This window comes from Ovis aries, chromosome 18, assembly GCF_016772045.2.
Source record: "Ovis aries strain OAR_USU_Benz2616 breed Rambouillet chromosome 18, ARS-UI_Ramb_v3.0, whole genome shotgun sequence".
NCBI lineage: Eukaryota > Metazoa > Chordata > Mammalia > Artiodactyla > Bovidae > Ovis > Ovis aries.
In genome coordinates this window covers 9,597,388-9,614,025 of record NC_056071.1, presented here as the reverse complement: position 1 = coordinate 9,614,025, position 16,638 = coordinate 9,597,388, and positions in this window count along the sequence as shown.

The window sequence follows — 16,638 nt, the reverse complement described above, 5'->3', positions numbered from 1 at the left end:
ATAACTCTTAGTGATTAATATAGCTGGTTTCATCCAGAAATCTCTCTTAGATTTAATAAAAAAATGAATACAATGTCTTCTACTGATGAAAACCAGTACAGTTAAATTAGAGTTTCTCTTAAGGTTCTTTTTATTTTTGTTACAATATATGATTTGCAATCATACTTTGAAATGTATGATCTTTGGCTTTTGGGTTTCCACCCAGAGCTACATTTGAAGTTAAGTGTCGAGAACAGAAGCCAGTGAAGGGACACCCTTTATTTAAGAAGAAAGACCCACTGACGTCAATAAAGGTTTAAGGGACTAAGCTGAACAGAGGTTAAGGTTCTGAGAATTTCTGGGTCCCCATAGGAAGACTATATAGAAAGAGGATTAACTAAGAGTTAAAACCTACACATAAAGTAATACATCAAACTGTCACAAATAACTCACAAAGAAAGAAAAGGAAAACAGGCTTTTCAACACAAATTGTTTATGCTATTAAGCCTTAAAAATATGAGAAGTCAGGACACATAAATTAATTGAGGAAACAAAAAAAGAACAGAAAAAAGGCTCCTGCAAATGAGTTGCAAAGTTAAATGCAAAAGAATTATTTTTATTTTTTCACCCTTCAAATTTTTGAAATCAAAATGTATCTTATAATTTAAAACTTAATTGCTAGACTGCTTTCTTTCTTAGTGACGGATAAAATGATGACTTATTTTATAATCAGTGATCTCTCTTTTTTTGATACAGACCATTTTTAAAGTTTTTATTGAATTTGTTAACTATTGTTTCTGTTTTTTGTTTTGTATTTTTGGCCATGAGGCATGTTGGCTCTTAGCTCTCTGACCAAAGATTGAACTGGCAACCCTTGTATTAGAAGACAACGTGTCAACCAATGGGCCGCCAGAGAAGCCCCTCAGGGTTTCTTAAATTCACTTAAAGAGAGATTTTTGGGTTTTGTTTTTATGTATGAAAGAAAAGTCAGTTATAAATAAAGTGTGCATTTAGGAAAGGAGAGGAATAGAGAAAAGTATATATTGATTTTTTTACTCAATGATTGAAGAGCAGTCATTCTTTTAAAATTATACAGGGCATATTAATAAAAATGATCCAAGTTCTGGGCAAGACAGGAAGTGTCAGTAAATAGTAAATAACTAATATCACACAGAACATGTTCTCTGACTACAATGCCATAAAGACAAGAAAAAATAGTCAAACAGCCCCCGATATTTGGATTTGTAAGCACTCCTTTAATAATTCATCAGCTAAAGAAGAAAACATAGAGAAAATTAAAATAGGTTTAGATATGAGTGCTAAAATAGTAAAGATCAAATTATATGGGCTGTAGACAATACAGTACATAGAGGGAAATACACAGCATTATATGTTACATCATAAAGGATAATGCTGATAATTTTTTAGCTAAGCATTCAGCTAAACAATCTACAAAAAGGATAGATTAAGAAAATAGTTAAGAAAGAAAAGATAGAATTAAAAATTAATAAAATAGCAACCCAGAAAAATAAAATTAATCAAAAGAGCCTGTATTAATATTGACTGAGGAAAAATATGAACCTGTAATAAGAAAAACAGTATAGAATTAATGTAGATAGATAAATTGGAATATAATGTAGAGCTGAGCAACAGTCTCATACATAGATAGGAACATGACACATTACAAAGCTAACATGGTAGATTAGTGGAGGAGAAAAGGAAAATTCAACAAAAGGGATTTTTGTGAAAAAAATTATATAAGATTCTCATATGCATTAAAAAACCCCAAATCTGAAAATCAGGATCCAAAACAAAGTATTTGGAAGAAAAAATAGGTAAATATTTTAAAATATTCAGATAGAAATGTATTTCTTAAATGACAAGATAAAAAGATAAAGGAAAACACTGATAGATTTGATTACACGAAAATTAAAATGAACAGGGTTGAAAGACAGCATAGAAAGTTAAAAGGGGATGTTACATCCTAGGAAAAGATATTTACAGCATATATGACCAAAGACTTAACATCTAGAAGAGTCAAGGAGCCTTACAAATCAATAAAGGCTTAACAACTTATTAGAAAAACTGACTAAAGGTATGTAATATGCTGCTGCTGCGGCTGCGTCGCTTCAGTCGTGTCCAACTCTGTGAGACCCCATAGACGGCAGCCCACCAGGCTCCCCCGTCCCTGGGATTCTCCAGGCAAGAACAGTGGAGTGGATTGCCATTTCCTTTTCCAATGCATGAAAGTGAAAAGTGAAAGTGAAGCTGCTCAGTCGTATCCGACTCTTAGTGACCCCATGGACTGCAGCCCACCAGGCTCCTCCATCCATGGGATTTTCCAGGCAAGAGTATTGGCGTGGGTTGCCATTGCCTTCTCCGATATATAACATGAATGGCTCATAAATGTATGAAAAGAAGCTTAACCTTACATACTGATCAAAGAAATGCAAATTAAAAACACAAAAAGATAGCTGCTTTGCAACCAGCAGGTGCACAATATAAAAGGTAGTACAAAGTTTTGATGAGGATGTGCAGCAAAAACAACTTCCTTGAAGAATAATTTGATAATACTTAGTCAAATCAAAGACATGTCTATGTACTTTATGCCTAAGCACTTCCAGCTCTAAGTTAGTGTGTTTGTGTTTAGTCATTAAGTTGTGTTGGACTCTTTGTGACCCTATGGACTGTAGCCAGCCAGGCTCCTCTGTCCATGGGATTTCCCAGGAAAGAACCCTGGAATGGGTTGCCATCTCCTTTTGCAGGGGATCTTCAGGACCCAGGGATCGAACCTGCAGCTCTTGCCCCATATCCTGCACGGCAGGCAGATTCTTTAACCACTGAGCCACTGGGGAAGTCCAGCTCTAGGTTTTGGGCAGTCATTCTCGAAAGTGGCTCAGACTGTGAATAATCCACCAGCAATACAGAGGACCTGGGTTCCGTTGCTGGGTTGGGAAGATCCCCTGCAGAAGGGAAAGCTACCCACTCCAGTATTCTGACCTGGGGAATTCTGTGGCCAGAGCAGCCTGGCAAGCTACAGTCCATGGGACTGCAAAGAGTCAGACACAACTGAGTGGCTTTCACACTTCCACTTCTCAAACGAGGCTGCATCGTAATCACTTGTGGAGTTTGTTAAACTCTGCAGATGTGACCTCAGAATCTGAACGGGCAGTAATTTCCCGGATAATGCCGATGCTGCTAGTCTCAGGGTCATACCTTAAGAACCACTGTCCTAGAGAAATGGTCCCAATGTGCCCAGGGAGACATAGTATTATTCATTGCATTGACTGTAACAGTAAGCAATTGGAAGCGACCTCAGTGTTCGCCACTGGGCCAATTAATCAGCTGGATCTAAACTAAATGTTAATTAGAAAATATGTATAATATGATACGATTTTAATAAAGTTTAAATATAGGCAAATTAATACTGCATATTGCTTGAAAATGTGTAGGTATATTTAAAGTACAAGTAAAAATATTAAAATGTGATGGGAAAAATATAAGAAGTTGCATGGTAATAAGTGAACAGTTGAAGGACCGTGTTTACCTCTGGGCAGGGAAGAGATAATAACAGAATGTAGAAGAAACACATGAGGGACATCAGGTGTACCTGTGATGCTTTATTTATTTATTTTTATTGGAGAAGAGACCTGAAGCAAATGGAAAACAACGAGACTTAGCGAGTAACAGATGTTCGTTATATTATTTTCTAATTATTTTTCTATTTGGAATATTTCATAATAACACTCATTTAAAAGGAGCTAGAGATTCACTAACTAAACTCAGATAGCTGGTAGTCTGTCACGGACAGAATGCTGGGTTGGATGAATCTTTCATATGACTTCATATTGAGTTTCTTTCAACACTTCTTGTTATCCTACAATGTCATGCAAAAGCAAGAGAAAATAATAAGTCAGGGGTTTCACAAAAAGACTGGGATTCTAATCAGTTCAGAGTATATAAAATGACAATCATTTTATATTTTATACTTAGTATTCTATATATTTATACTCTACTTTCATATATACAACATATTCAAGCACATTTAATCTTCTCGACAACTCAGGAACAGGCAGAAGGGAAGTTATCATCCCCATTTTATGGATGAGAAAATTGAGGTTCAGGGAGGCTAAGCTATCAAAAGTGTTAGTCAGTTGTATCTGACTCTTTAACTAAGCCTACCAGGCTCCTCTGTCCATGACATTCTCCAGGCAAGAATACTGAAGTGGGTAGGCATACGTTTCTCCAAGGGATATTCCTGACTCAGGGATCGAACCTGGGTCTCCTGCATTGTGGGTAGATTCTTTACCATCTGAGCCACTAGGGAAACCCTCAAAAAACTAAGTAAAAGCTCCAGTCAGGGGTAGCCACATGGGTCTGCTAACATTGGTCTCTGTCCTTGCTTATAGGCATTCAGGATAGGTAGGAGCTTTATCCATAGCTACTCTGTGTGTGTGTGTGTGTGTGTGTGTGTGTGTGTGTGTGTGTTAGTCACTCAGTCCTGTCTGACTCTTTGTGACTCCGTGGACTGTAGCCCACCAGGCTCCTTTGTCCATGGGATTCTCCTGGCAAGAACACTGGAGTGGGTAGCCATTCCCCTCTCCAGGGGATCTTCCTGATCCAGGGATGGAACTCAGGTCTCCTGCATTGCAGGCAGATTCTTTACTGTCTGAGCCATCAAGGCCAACTTAGGTAGGGATAAAATCTTTTCCTTCAAATTTATTTTGACTCTGACTAATAAAAACTCAAGGAATTCCGTGTTTATTAAAATTGCTTTCAGCCAATGAGCTGTTCTGTACACATAAAGCTCTTGGTTTTTCTAGAAGTTCCTGGAGGCCGATGGGTAAAGCCTAGATTTTGTGGGTTTTGTGGCCTCTTTCAAGTCCACATTGCATTGCTCTTTAGCTGTGTAAAGTGGGTAACTTTATCAGCATTGAGGGGCCTCAGTTTTCTTATCTGTAAAATGGGGCCACCTCACTGGTGAAGATTGTAGGATCTGTTGTATGTTCAGGGTACAGCTCAAGAAGTGGGTGCTAGATGCTTAATCATGGTTACTTTTATTTGTTGAGATACTAATGACATGAAATTTTTTCTCTTTCTCTCTCACTTCTTTCCCTACAGGCTCTGTTTCATTGGAAAGGAAACATGGAAGTCCATGTCTCACTAGAGTTTGCCCTCTGTTTTTGCATACTGCCCGTTTTACATTAGCAACTTGAGCATACATGGATTTTGGGATCCACAGGGGTCCTTGAACCAACGCCTCTCCATAATTCCACAATGAGGACGACTGCGGTGGTTTCAGGACGGGGGAGGAAGATGGGAAGAGGAATGGGAGGGGGGAGAGAAAGAGGAACTTCACTTTTGAAATTTCTAAAAAAGCGTTGATTCTGCAATTGCAAAGTAAAAGAAATGTCACAATATGAACGTAGACTATTCATACATACTTACTGAAAAGCATGACCTATGTTTAGACTATTTCTTTGAAAACAATGTAATTAAAAAAAAAGTAGGCTGGTGCTTTTCACTGTGATTTTAGTGTACCACAAGTTACTTGTAAATGGCCGCAAATGCTGAGAAATTTCTGGTTTCTTAAGTACTGATATTTTGTTTAAAAATGCCATATAGGTAAGAAGACTCAAGAGAATAAAGCTTCTAGAAAGTGTCGGTAAGTGTGGCAGTCCTACCAGTTCACTGAGATTCCTGCTTAAGCCTTTTCCTGGAAATAATATATTTAGAAAGAGATGCTGTGATAAATAGTAGCAAGGTTTAATTTGAAGCATCACCGCCAAATAATATTTAATAATGGTCTTTGGGTAGGGCTGCTGTGAACTGAAGGAAGTCGTTCACTAGGAGACTTTTGAAAAGGGGGCTGCGGGGAGCTTGCCGTCTAATGGCTGGTGCCCTCTTCAATTTCCCCTCAGTTTCAGGAGAGGTTCTGGCCTTCATCTGCTGCATGCTCGCTTCTAAATAAAGGGCCGGGTTTTCCACTTCTGGATCTTTGCTTTCGCTCTCTGCTCTGGGGCCATGCTCTGCTCTCTCCACCTCTGCCCCTTCCGCTGGAGAATTTCACTCAACAGTTAGGGAGCTAATTTAGGGATTTCTTGTTTTAAACTGAAGTATAGCTGGTTTACAATATTGTGTTAGTTTCTGGTGTACAGCCAAGTGATTTGGATAGTTTTTTTTTCCATTAAAAGATACCGAATATAGCACGACTTTGTTGTTTATCTGTTTTATATAGAGTACTTTGTATCTGCTAATCCCAAACTCCTAATTCATTCCTTCCCCTCTCTCCCCTTTGGTAGCCATAAGTTTGTTTTCTGTGTCTGTGAATCTATTTCTGTTCGTAAATATGTTCATTTATATCAGTTTTTAGATTCTGCATATGAATATCATATGACATTTGTCTTCCTCTGTCTGACTTACTTGACTTAGCATGATAGTCTTTAGGTTCATCCATCATCCATGTTGCTGCAATGGCATTATTTCATACTTATTTTTATGATTTAGTAATATTTTACATCCCTGCACACACACACACACACACACACATACACACACACATGCTCACATGGATAAAGATGTGATATACACACAAAGATGTGTATGTGTATATCACATCTTTATCCATTCATCTCTTGATGGACACTTAGGTAGCTTCCAAGTCTTGGCTCTTGGAAACAGTGCAGCTATGAACATTGGAGTGCATGTATTTTTGTTTTCAAATAACGGTTTTCTTCGAATTTTCCTAGAGTGGGATTGCTAGATCATATGATAGCTCTGTTTTTAGTTTTCTAAGGAAACTTCATACAGTGTTTTAGGAATTTCTTAAACAAACTCCAGTCCCCAACAGTATTGATGAGTTTCCACTCTGTTGCAATAATAGTATTAATGATATAAAATAATAAACTTTTATTAAATATTTTTATGTTTGAAGCATTGGTCTATGTATTTTACATAACCCACTTAATCTGTACAACAATTCCATGCGGAAGTTATTACTGTTAAGAGTCAGGGCATGACCTCAGACTACTTGACTCTATTAGCTACTATACTCATCATTATCTCTCTGATAAAGTTTCTCCAACTATATATATATATCCAGTAGAATATTACTGTTTTCCAAAATGTCAACAGCTAAACATAAATAATAAAAGGGAAAAATACCTTTTTTTTTTGGCAAATAGAGTCTTAGTGATTCATAATACATAGACCTAATTCCAAGGCTCTGAGAAATCCTATGCTAAGGAAAACTTTAATTTTCCTTCTCTCAGAATTTAGCCCCTGAAACCAAACCTGGATTCAGGTGCATTGTTCTTTCTTTCTTCCTCTCTTCTTTTTCCTTCTTTTCCCTCTCCCTCACTTCCAACCCCCCTTCTAACTTACGTGGGATAAACATGCTCAAATGCTCACATGTAGTTTTCTCCTGTAGTTACCTATTTCTAAATGCATTTCTTGTATTAGCCTGTGAACTTCTTAAGGGTGAAACTGTCTTATTCGCTGTTCTATTTGTAGCTCTGTTCACTGTGATGTGGACGTGGCAGGCAGGTTTCTTGTCTGGTTAAGTTTAGAAACATGTCTGAGATAGTGCTTCATCTGAGAAGGGAAACAAATGACGTATTGGACTTCAGTGATGGGTTGGTCAAATTTCTGTCCCCACCAAGTCAAAATAGAAAATACAGCTCGGTGGACTTGCTCGACACAAAGATGGTGATGACTCATGAATGAGCTTTGCAGTAATGGCACATCAAGGTCCACTTTATGAAGATGTAAAGAAAAGTTTCTAGGATTGACATTATTTCTTCCTGAAAGTGAATTTTTAAGATTAGTGAATGGAGGTCCAAAAGTTCCTTGGAAATATTCCTCTGAGTCCATCATTTCATTGAACATATGAGAAAGTGGAGACATAAAGAGAGGTAACTGGTATAACATCACCTGTCAGTATCAGAGTTTGACTAGAATGACATATATCACCTACCAGCAAAGCAAAGCAAAGCAAAACAAAACAAAACAAACAAAAAAACCCATGGAACTCTGGTCATAAAATAAATCCATAGGAGTTGAATGACTTTTTTATGAAAGAGGGCAAAAGCCAGCACAGATGCCTGGGCAAACCATGAGGGTCAGGAAAAGGTTTGGCTGATATAGCCATTGATAGAGTGTCTATAGAATATCCATTTGGCAGTCTAAAGTAGTAAGACCACTTGGCAATTAAATTGATGCTTTTGAACTGTGGTGTTGGAAAAGACTTTTGAGAGTCCCTTGGGCTGCAAGGAGATCCAACCAGTCCATTCTGAAGGAGATTAGCCCTGGGATTTCTTTGGAAGGAATGATACTAAAGCTGAAACTCCAGTACTTTGGCCACCTCATGCGAAGAGTTGACTCATTGGAAAAGACTCTGATGCTGGGAGGGATTGGGGGCAGGAGGAGAAGGGGACGACCGAGGATGAGACGGCTGGATGGCATCACGGACTCGATGGAAATGAATCTGAGTGAACTCCAGGAGATGGTGATGAACAGGGAGGCCTGGCGTGCTGTGATTCATGGGGTCGCAAAGAGTCGGACATGACTGAGCGACTGAAATGAACTGAACTGAACTGAATACAGACCCAGATACAATGGGAGTGGTCCAACCAATGAGCCAAGACTAGACATGACCCAGGACATCAGAAGCCTACGTAACAAAACTTGCTGGAAGAAGCTTTTCCAAAATCAATCTTGTTATATGGAAAGGCAGTATGGTATCATTGGCTGAAGTGGTTTTGATTGGAGAAGATATACCTGAGAGATTTATTATCTCTTATTCAAAGACTGCAAGTAAAACTTGTTTACTGTAAATTAAAATTTATACATTTTCAAATATGAGATAACCATTAATATTTGTTGAGCAATTTCTGTACGTGCTTGAGTGCTTGCATGCTAAGTCTCTTCAGCCATGTCCAGCTCTTTGCGACCCTATGGGCTGTAGCCCACCAGGCTCCTCTGTCCTTGGGATTCCTCTGGCAAGACTGCTGGAGTGGGCTGCCATTTCCTCCTCCTCCTCCTCCTCTTCTCAGCCCAGGGATCAAACTCAAGTCTCTTATACCCCCTGCGTTGGCAGGCAGGTTCTCTACCACCAGCACTCCTGGGAAGCCCATTGTTTATATTCTAACTCACTAACTTCACACAGCAACTTCATGAAGTTTCTATGATCATTGCCCCATTCTGCAGATGAAGAAACTGAAGTACAGAGAAGTAAGCAATCAAAACAAAGTCACGTAACTAGTAGTTAATGGAGTTAGAATGAAATAACTCCTGGTTTTGCTTCTTTCATTTATTTCGCATTTCTTATGCTATAATAACATCTTGTATTGTGAGTAACATTTTTGCAACTTAGAGCTGGACAGATTATCATTCTATTCTGCATAGACGTTTGGGCAAGAAAATAGTGACCCTGGGAAGGGAGACCAGGAGCTTTACAGCCATGGTGTCATTGCCATAAATGTTAGAAAAGACAACATGGACTTTGGAAGGATAGGAAGAAGAGAAAATTCACACATCACTTTGATCTGTAAATCTTGCCTCTTGTGGAGTAGGAAAGATGACAGGAGGGATGTATGAGAGACAGACTCATTCCTTCATCAAGGCCTCCTGCTCTCCCCTTGAGAGAGTGTCTGCTTTGTGCAAAGTGCGCACAAGTCTTAGGGAAGGTGACCAGGATTCATTCACCCCTTGGATGGTTTATTGTCCAGTAGTCCATGCACACAAATAATGTGACAGTAGTGATGGTCCTCAGAGAAAGGAGATTTTAGGCTCACAGTAGGGACCTGGGGGGCGGGTGCTGGTTATATAAGAATGGATCTTTTGGCTGGAATTGAACAGCAGGAATTTTGCTTTGCACAAGAGATATTTCTTGTGTACCAAGAAGAGAGAACCAAAGTCCAGCGCTGAGAAGGCAATACCATATTCAGAGAATGCTCAGAGACAGGGCTTGCAGAATGGGTGGAGGATCTCCAATGCATCTGCCTGAGCAGAGGGTGTAGACACCCTAAGCAAAGTTCTTGAAAAGCCACGGGTAACCCATTTTAATATCTCTGCAAGGCTGGTTTCAAATGCCTGGCACACAGTAGGTGCTCAATGAATATTTATTGATACAAGGAGTGAACTGCACGATGTAAAAGGTAAAGTGATTTCATAGCATCACAGGGTTACCCACCAATTAGTCTGTAGTTGAATCGTAAGCATAGTTCTAGAACATGTTAGCCTTCAATTCTAAGACCGAATTCCAAACATTAAAATGCTGGACTTGCTCTCGGGAAGTGACCAAGGATGACCCTGCGTGCTTGTAGCAGGCTCCCTTATGTCTAGCCTCTATCTGCTGATACGAACTATCTTTGCTTGGACTGTGCGAGGTCTTTTCTTGTTTGAATTGAAAATGACAATGAGAACTACAAACGTGAGCAACTTAGATTTATCCATATATCCATAAAAGCCTAGCAACCAAGGGTATTATCTTTATTCAGAAAAAGTAGAACACTTTTAAGGTTCAGAAATATATATATATAAATTGGGTTCTGAAATGGTCATTTTTTTTTTCCCCTAAGCTATGCCATTATAGTGATCAGCCAAGCTTCGGTAAGGTAAATACTTTTGGAAAATAAGTGGAAATTTGCTGCAAATCAGTCCCTTTTGTGCATGGCCTCGGGAGCATGTTGAAATGTTTGGACACTAATACCCATTCATTTTCTTGGCTCCATAAATAAAAGCCGCCAGCTCTGTGGCGGCCGTGAAATGGTATTCTTCAGGGCCCAGCAGGAACCCCCATCCTTATTACCACTGCAGGGGGCAGGACAGGCCCAAAATAGCAAGACAACTAAATCAAGACATTTTCAATGTCTAACAAAATGACTGTGTTTTAGAAAGAACCAAAAGGTTGGAAAAAATTGGACAGCTTTTGTGCTTAGTGTAATACCTTTGTTAAAAGAGTTCAGACGGGAAAAAGGAATCTTTTAAAAATGCATAAGCATATTTCTGAATATCATTTAAAATCTCCAAAGATCTTATGAAACTGTAAATCGGATGCACTGATGTAAGTCATCAGAGGATTCAAGCCGAAGACTGGTTCCATTCAGGGACCATGAATTATCACGGGGGCTGGCAGAAGAATTGGGTCTGTGTTATTATGTGTGTAGGTTTGATGAGGGGGAACTTCAAAAGGAGGTCAGGGAAGCTATTGAAGGAATCTGAGCAGCCAGTTTGCTTCAAATCTTTCTCAAATTAAAAAAAAAAATAAAGTAAATAGTCTAGTAATGTGTTTTAGCCATTACCTTCTTATTCCTCCAAAAGAAAAATTAGCAAAAGTATTTCCTAAGAGTCCTAATGGGCTGAAAGGGGACCATTGGAGAAAAAAAGTGTTCGGAAGATATTTTTGGATTCTCTTCCTCTCCCTGCCACCCTGCTCTGCCAGTTAAGAAGTGCTGTTCACCCATTTTGAATAAATGATTAATTCCCTTTGTCGTCATATATCCCATAAACAAGTATCCAGTCCAGTGACAATTAGTATTGAATTCTCTTACACGGTGCAGTGCAACCCTGCTGACATTCTTATAATTAAGCATATAAATGTAACTCATAATTCTGACACAAACCAGTCATTTTATGTAGTATAACTCAAAGGGTTTCCTCAAAGTGTAAACACCATAAGACTCTTGCCAGATTCCTCAAAGTTAACATGCCAGTCAAATCTAAAGCACAGGTCTTTTGGATTTTTGAAAGTTGATAAACAAAGAGAAAACTCTCTCCCGCTCCCCAGCCCTTCCAATCTCATCCTCAGTCTTTTATGACTCAGACTTTAATGAGAGCCATAAACATTACCTTGCCTAATAAAAATTCCAGTATTTCAGAGCCGGCTCGGAGAATATAAACCACATCTGGTGACAACTGGAGCTAATTAATATCTTTATAGGTGTCTTCCATCCGCTAGAGTTTAAACAGAAATAGTCAGGGGTGCTTACATCAAAGCCCGAGGCAGTCGAGGGCTGCTTTCTTTCCAGTCTGAACTGATAACAAGTAGACCAATTTTTACAGGATTGTAAAAGCTAAGTGTGGAGATGGTTCATGCAGAGAAGCACTTCGCCCCACTCTGCCTGCTCTTCTGTCCTCATGTGCCTGCCTTGGACTAGCCTGGCTAGTGACTTAGACATATGGATAGGCAACATGGGGAAAAAATATGAAAAAGAGGCAGGGAAGGCGAGGAATAGCTACGGTTAGGTTTAGACAAAGCACACACTGACCCACACAAACCAGATCTTCTTGCTGAGACCTTGAAAAATCTGCTCTGTGAAGCATTTGCTTGTGGCACAGATAAGGTTTATCTAACAAGACCAAGTGAAAATTAACAAGCAAGATGAAAAAGCCCAACTGGTGCTAATATGTGTTTTGAAGCGCACCAATTGGCCCAGTGCAATGTCACAGCCCTAGGCTAAGCATGCAGGTGGTCAAGGGGCTTCTTTTTCAAAGGTTACCCTACAAAGAGCATGCCAGCCTTCTCCGTCAATGTGGGCCAGTACCCCGGGAGCTCCCGGACAATCAGAAAATAATGACATCAACCTGACCATGGTTAAGTACATAACATGCTGAAGGTTCACGGATGTGTAGTCTGGAACAATAAAGAAAAAATAAAGACGCTTGCTTGGCGGGCCCCAGCTGCTATTAGCCATGCTGTGAGATCAAGGCAAGGTATGATATGGACTGCCATTTCAATTGGGACCAGGTTAATCTCTCAATTGGAGGAGAAGAAAAACAACAACAGAAAAGCAGCTCTCGGAATGAACAGAGGGGACAAATGACAATATCTTTATTTGCATAATCTGTGTTTAACCCTTTACTAATAGAGACCACATTTCCTTCAAAGAAGCTTAATTTTCTTTAGACTGGTGGGCAGAGAGCTCTAACACCTCAAAGTCTGGCCAATGAGCACACTATCTAATATTCATTTAATATGTATTGCTGAGACTTAAGGCTTAGTGGGTGGAAACTCTAACCGTGTAGATTAAAAGTGACAGGCATCTCTTAAGGGAAATACCACCATAGGAATGTATTCTGGTCTGGCTTCCACTGCTGACTTTGTGATCTTCAGAATGCGGCTTAATCTCTCAGCTTTAGCCTCCTTACTTGGAGAAAGGGTTAGATTTAAGTAAGAGAGTTGGAAATTAAGTAAGCTTCCCACAAAAATATTGTTTGAGAAATTTATTTAAAAGCCCAAGAAGCTCTTTGTGTGCTCAAAAGGAAAACAGAATTGCTAATGGCACACTCTAATGTAGAGGCAATACTCTGTGTGTGTGTGTGAGAGAGAGAGGGAGAGAGGGAGAGTGTGCATTCTAGAAGGTGAGGAGAATCATGGGAGATGGGGACAGCAAAGAAATATGTGAATTAAAATCTTGCAAGAGTGTGCTCAGTGAAACTGGAATTGCTTGTGAGGAAGGGCTCAGTTTTCAGGCCTTGGTGTTTGTTTCTTTGGCTTTGGATTTATCATTTCTTGCACCATTTCTCTCTAGGTATGTCTTTTACTTCCAAAATAAAGAATGAGGGCAAGGAACTTTGCAAATCTAATCTATAATAATTCACATTACCGCTTAGAAAAGGAACTAGGGAAAGATGTTCTAAACTTGTTTCTAGTTCAGCAGAGGAGCCTGTTTTCAGGGCCCAGTGCTGCTTTCCAGCTTGGTTCATCGGTTGTGTTATTCTGGATTTGTAAAGAGGTGATGCGCTGAAGACAGGTGCACATCCCTGTTGTATAATTTTTTTTTATAATCATCAACTGTGGTCGCATCTCCACAAAGAAACTGCTTTGAATAATCATGTTGAAGAATTCTTCTTTCTCCAGTTATCTACTTTTGTTTACTTATAAAGCTATTACAATGAAAAGTATATGTGAGTAGACAAGCTTGCATAATCTTAGCTTCCAGCTCAAGGAGAATAACTGTTTTGACACTGTTATTTATCCTTGTGTTTTATTTACTTTATTGATTCTCTTCTATTTATCCTTGTATTTTTCTTTTGTATAGAGTCAAGATCATGTCATATGTAAAGTATAGTATACTTTTTTCTTCAGTCAATATTAAATATTATATGTATATTATATATTACTAGAATCTTTATAAACATATTTTTTATTTGACCACTTAATATTTCATCTTCTGAACATTTTGGGTTATAGAAAATATTTTATTTAATATTAAAATAATAATTTTATAAATAATAATGCAATTAAATCATTTTGTTTAAGGCCTTTGTTCATCTGAGGTTTTTTTCCTTAAGATAAATTTCTGCTAGAAGGGCAGAGTCAGCTCTTTAAAAGCAACAGATTTAGTTGCTAGAAATCCAAACCAATGGGAAAGAGACCAATGACTTAACACAACCTTGTACATATATAGACTCCTATATAAAAACCTCATGGGAACAGTGAACTCAATAACTACAATAGATACACACATATAAAAAATAAAAAGCAACCCAAACACAACATTAAAAATGGTCATCAAACCACAAGAGAAGAGAACAAAAAAAGGGAAGAAAAAAGGCCTGCAAAACCAAACCGAAAACAATTAAGAAAATGGAGACGGTATCATACATATCAATAACTGCCTTAAATGTAAGCGTATTAAATGCAACCAAGAGACAGAGACTGGCTGAATGGATGCAGAAATAAGACACACACATATAAATACTATTTTAAAAAGCACATACACAAATGTTTTTAGCTTTAGTTCCAATAATAGAAAGGAAAACATTATAATACTTCAACAACAGATTTAAATAGACTTTTCCTGCCTAGTTGTCAGAATAGACAGTATATTATACCAACAGAAATAAGCCTCTGTGAGAACTATTCACCTCATTATTGGAAACAGTGTTAACCAACCTGCTAGCCAGCCAATCCCTGGACTTTTGTTCACTGGCATAGTTGTCTGAATATTTAATGAAGCTGGTGGTAGGAGAGAATAGAAATCTCTTCTACTGTGCTTATGGTTAGATGCGTCCAGGAAAGGCCTATTTAAACTTCTTGTAGTGGAGGAATCTCTTCTACTATACTTACGCTTAGATGTGTCCCAGAAAACGTCAGGGCTTATGAGGGACTTTATATATATATTTCTGACTTTAACTCACGGAATTATACTTGAGTATTTTTGGTTTCAATCTCATGATCATAGCCTGAGAACATAATGGACAATTGTATTCCAAAGTTGCATGCTGTCATTTTTATAAATATCTTCTACACAAAACAAATATTTTTTGTTTGGGCTTTCCAGCATTTTAGTTGTCTCAAGTAGCTTTGGATCTTTAAAAACTTCATGTGCCAAAGCCAGTTATCTGGTTACATTATACATTCATGAAACATTTGACAAGTTTATCCAAGATGGAAGTTGATTGCGGGTCAACAGTTATGAATACTCCAAAATACAAAGACTGAACCCCAAGAACTGTAAGACTCAATATGATGAGAAAGTAACCCATAAAGAAAATGTTTTTCTTTGAACAAAAGAACCATGGCTTATCTGTTTGAATAGTGCCTATTAAAGCTCTCTTTTAACATTATCTGTTAGATAAAAATGTCACTGATTAGGTGAAAGAAAAGGAAGAAAGATGGGGAGAAAAACTAGGAAGTGAGGCATGAGAAGTACCATTTTGTTTTTTGGAGATAAAATGCAAACCCTTTAAAGTTTGCTGGTTAAAAAAATAAACTGAGGCATGGACAAAATTAATTTTTAGACTCTTTGTCTAAGGATTTAAAAAAGAAAAACATGTTGAAATGAAATGACAGAAACAACTATCGTTAGTCAGATTTTCAGTTCCTCTAATTAAAGAACGGATGATCAGTCTTTTAAAGTCTCATGGAAAACAAACATTTGAATTTCTGACATCTTTGACCAAGTCTCCTGTTAGAGTAGTTTTCCACACTGATAACTATGGAATCAAGTCTTTGGAGGACTCTAAAGACCAATCTTCAGTATAGTTTAGCTCTAATCAAGGATTACTCAATGAATTCTCTTATGACGCATACAACTGAACCTGCGTTATTTCATCAGTCATTTCAGTCGTTCAGTCCTGTCTGACTCTTAGTGGCCCCATGGACTGCAGCACGCCAGGCTTTCTTGTCCATCATCAACTCCTGGAGCTTATTCAAACTGATGTCCATAGACTCGGTGATGCCATCCAACCATCTGATCCTTTGTTGTCCCCTTCTCTTCCTGCCTTCAATCTTTCCCAGCATCAGGGTCTTTTCAAATGAGTCAGTTCTTCGCATCAGGTGGCCAAAGTATTGGAGTTTCAGCTTCAGCTTCAGTCCCTCCAAAGAATATTCAGGATTGATTTCCATTAGGATTGACTGGTGTGATCTCCTTGCTGTCCAAGGGACCCTCAAGAGTCTTTCTCTGTTATTTCATATGGAACTATTATTTCACAGAATTGCCTTTAAGTCATTGCATTAAAAATGACTATCACCCTAAATCAGAAAAGGTTTTAGTATTATGAAAGGCATAAATTATGTAGGTTAAAATAGTGTCTCTCAACTTTCTCCTATTTCATTTTCACCAATTTTCATTGTCAAGGTACTTTTGATTCAAATGGGAAATCAGACAAAATTTAGTAGTTAACTCATCACTTTGCTTCCATGGAAAATAA